The sequence below is a fragment of the Periophthalmus magnuspinnatus genome, chromosome 14, assembly GCF_009829125.3.
Source record: "Periophthalmus magnuspinnatus isolate fPerMag1 chromosome 14, fPerMag1.2.pri, whole genome shotgun sequence".
Taxonomy (NCBI): domain Eukaryota; kingdom Metazoa; phylum Chordata; class Actinopteri; order Gobiiformes; family Gobiidae; genus Periophthalmus; species Periophthalmus magnuspinnatus.
The window spans coordinates 22,716,718-22,721,355 of record NC_047139.1 but is presented as its reverse complement, the minus strand read 5'-3'; positions in this window follow the sequence as shown (position 1 = coordinate 22,721,355).

Genomic DNA, 4,638 nt, shown 5'->3' with positions numbered 1-4,638 from the left:
TCAACATTGGCATAGCCTTTAAATCAGAGTTATGGCCCTATTTCACAAAGCAGTTTGAACTCACTCTAAGTTAAATTTCTGACTCAGACAGAGCTGACTCAGAGTTTCCCGTTTCAGAAAATATTTTTTAGCAGAATTAGATCACTCTGTTCACTTTGAGTTTAGCTAAGGAGTGAAGTCACAGTCAATGGATCCCAGAAAAAGGGATTCACCATAGCAACAGTAAACCAGAGGAGGCTTCCATCAGGGACAGGAAGTCATGAAGTCCTGACTGTCCACTGTTAAATTAAGTTTTGATATTCAAAATTAGTATGTATGTAATTGGAATTAGTATGCATTAAGCGTAAATGTGTGTTTACACTTGCACTTTTATAGCATATTAAGCACTATTTTTTTTTTTTAAAGGGTTCAGGGTGCTTCTTGAAACAGGGCCTGTGTGTAGTGTAATGAAATCAACTCAAGGGATTGCACATTTATTATTCATACGAAATATGCTGCTTAGACTTGTTAAAGGAATAGGGCAATAGGGCTTCTTGAAATGCAACAAATTGTATTTTTGTAATTGCAAAGAAAGAAACCTGAGGCAAATGTATTTATTTATGTATTTAATTATTTATGTCTTTATGTATTTATATATTTATTTATTTATCATGTAACCAACAGCCTCAGCTATTGTCAAAATGTGTGCAATAATATTTTAAAGATAATATGCATACTGTTTAGCCTATAGTAATATTGTGTTTAGAGAAAGCCTAATTGTACTGAGTCACTGTAAAAGGTGTATCTTGTAATCAAAACTGAAAATCACAAGACACCTGCACAGGAAGCAGCCAGCCACTTGAGGACGCTACAGCTCTGCTTTTGATTCTGCCTTTGCACCTTTACAAATGACAAGAGCTTCAGTAAAATGGCTTCCTGCAAACATGTTTTTGTGAGCACATTGTTGCATTGCATTTTTGGTTATTTCTTTCTCTAGGTGAGCCCCAAAGAAACAAGGTGAGCATAACTAACAGAATGATGACAACATTTCCCATCAGGCCTATCCACCGTTTGATTGAAAGTTGACATCACGTGGCGCATACTGAACAGTGAACCCAGGGCTTTGTGTTTTTGTGTGAGAGATGCTCCCATGGGTGCTCCCCAGAGACCTGTGGTGAAGAGGGGGGCCTTCCTTTGCTTACTGGAACATGTGTATAAATGAAACAAGAGGAGTCTGAGATACTGGTTGCCATAGCAATTGTGGTGGCCATCTTGTAAATGTATGAAGAGCAAAATGTAAATTGAAAACAGGGCCACAAAGTTCTTTGATTAAACGCCTTAAGTAGATTTTTATAATTGTAGTTAGGAAGTCCCAGTAATAAAATATGAAGTTTAAATCTGTCAGCTGGACAAATTGTTGTAGGAGTGAAGACGTTTCACTGCTCATCCAAGCCGCTTCTTCAGTTCTGGTCAGATTGCTGGTGGACACTGCCTTATATCTATCTGAAAGGAGGGAATATAACAGATATTGTGTCCAGTTTCAGCCTTTAATGTCCCTTTTCACCCTTTAATGGCCCTCCTATTGGTCCCAGTAATCAAATCCCAGTAATGCAGTAAACTAGCTGTCTCAATCAGGATCTGTTTTCACTGACATGACAATGAATATTCTCGTTTTAGTGTGGCACAGCTCTACAAATAATGCAGAAATACAATATGTTTGTGATGTCAGTATCCTGTATGAGCACATCCATTGATAATTATTTTATTTAACTAATACATGTAAATAATAATGATTTTTATCTGCAAAATTGAAAACTCAATATGGTTATTCAATTATTAGATATTAGGGGAAAAAAGAAACAAAAAATAAATTTAAATTAAAAAAAATTAAAAAAAATTGAAAATTGAAATGTACAAAGTGAATTCATTATTTTGCATGAGTTCTTGAGTAAGGTTGTGCAGTCAGAACATGGCTCGTGACACTGAATGTCCTCTAGCTTCATTTGTGCCACTTTGATACTACCCATCTGGAGGCCGGTGGTAGCCCCTCCTCCTAATTAACCCATTCAGCCTCGCCGCCTGAGACCAGGCAACCCGTGTCCATGGCAACGGCCCAGAGCTGGATGAAAGTGGAGACAGGGAAAGGGAGGGCGAGCAACAAAAACTGCCATCAAAGGAGTCAGAAAGAGCGGGGAATAAATCTGATTTAAACCGTGACGAGGCAGACGTACTATTTTGGGTTAGTGACCGTATGGATAAGGAAAATCACCAAGTGCATTTAAATGGAGAGTAAACATCAGATAACTAAAATAATCACATAATCCAGTAATTAGATCAGATTGTTGAAGTGTGTTTACATGCAAAAAGAAATCTGATTATCAAAATACTGGGGATGCACGGATCCAGCTTTTTCAATTCCGATACACATTTTGATACTACAGCTTTAAGTATCTGCAAATATCAACCGACTCTAGTACAGAGACTGAAAACAGCATTTATTTCCTTAAACTAAAGATAAAATAAGACAAAACTCATCCAAATGTGTTATGGAGCTCTTATTTATCTTTCAAGTAACTACCCCATCCGTCCACTTTCTTCCACTTATCCAGGGCTGGGTCGTGGGGGCAGCGGTCAAAGCAGAGACTCCCAGACTTCCACCACCCCAGACACTTTCCCCAGTCCTCCAGCGAGACCCCAAGGTGTTCCCAGACCAGCCGAGAGACAGAGTCCCTCCAGCGTGTCCTGGCTCTTCCCCGAGACCAAGTAACTACTGAACAACTATATAAGTAAACTAGGATTTATAAATTGCGTATACCTGCCACGACAAAGGTACAATATTGTTAAAAAATATGAACTGCAATGAATAAATAACAGAATGCAATACTTAAGTAGTTAGTTTGTGTCTATAATGAGTCATAGAAGTCCATAGTTCAACCTCCTACAACTCAAATCTCATCATAGTATAAAAAAATTACCAAATACTGTATGTCCCACTTATACAAACAATTAGTACCCATGATAAATATTGACCCCCAAAAATTGTTGTTCCATCTGTTATGTCTTGAAAGATAAGTCAATATAGTAATTATCGTGACAGGGCTAGTACTACATCAATATATATGTCCAAATATTGGCTGAACTGACATTTGGAAGCTGATATCTGATGCAGCAATTTTGTCAGTATCTGTGCCAATATTTGATACTGCTGTCGGATCGGTGCATCCCTAAAAAAACATCTGGTGAGTCGATGGAATTTTTGAGTAACTGTTATTTTCGGGGAAAAAAAACGACAACGAATTTCAAAATAACCCTTTAACGTTTCCTTTTTTTGGTCTTTGCCACATTAATTTATACTTTTTTGCATAGGTGTGAACAAAGGAAAGAAATCAGATTACTCACATCACATTTAACAGTTTAAATACCATTCTGCTAATTTTATAACTCCAGAAATCAGATAATGATCAGATCTTTGGTGTGCATGTAATCTTATCCACTGTCAGGAAAACACTCAGGCCCCACAATTGTATCTGCAACATGATACTGTCTGCTCCATCTTCCATCCTCCCCCTTCTTTTCCTTAGATTCATGGAGGTCACAGTAGCTTCAGACATGGTCATTTATTATATATAACATTGCAGGTCTATATACTCACACCGTAGGCTTGTGTGTATGTTTGCATGCTAGATGGACAGGCCTCTATGCGGGCACTGGACACAGTTCATCATTGTTTTATTAAGCATCTTCATTCTGCAGTCATTGTCAGGGTTGGTCGATGTTGGATTTGGATTTGCCACAGGTAAACTGTTTGCATATTGTAGATGTTTGTACATGTTTTTGTCCTCTTGTGTTCCCCTTAACTGTATAAAGTGAAAAAACAAAACAAATGAGTAACACTCCTAGGGTTATTAAAATAAATAAATAAAAAATAAAACACAATATTCAGATACTAATCAATACCGAAACTATAACTAGATACTCATTTGGACTGATCACGCTTCTGAAAAAAGACTTAAAATAGCACAAAATTTGAGCTTTCCTGAATTCACATTATAAACAGTATGAGATAACGTCATCATATTATCGTTACTTAATTAATTTGTGTTGAAAATAACAACTGTATAAATATATTGGGTTTTTTTTGTTTTTTTGTTTTTTTGTTTTTTTAATCAGCCTTGTGGTTTCAAAATCAGTAATCCTGTTGAGTATTGAGCCTTAGTATCAAAAGTTTGAAATTTTAGTACTGAGGAAACACTTCTTCTAGTTTAGTTACTGATAATGCATCATTCTAAGGCACATTTACAGCTAAGCTAATGGCCACAGAAGCTGCATATTTCATTTATGGTCCATTGTTAAAAATGATGGTAGTTCACTTCATACATCCAGCACAGTGTGGGCTGAATATTGTGTGGTACATCCACAATGATCAGGTTCTTCATGTGGGCTCACCGTCGCTGTTGTCTGTTACACAATTTGAACAATTATGCAAATTAGACCTTTCAGTGTAAAATAAAAGCAGCTGTCATGCACATGTTATGAAACAACACACTGACAAGGAAAACCTGCTAGCAAACAGCGATACACGCTTTGACAAGAAACAGCAACACCAGCTGGCACTGTGGACTGCTTCAACCCCTTTGTGTTTACAGCTTTAATGAGGCC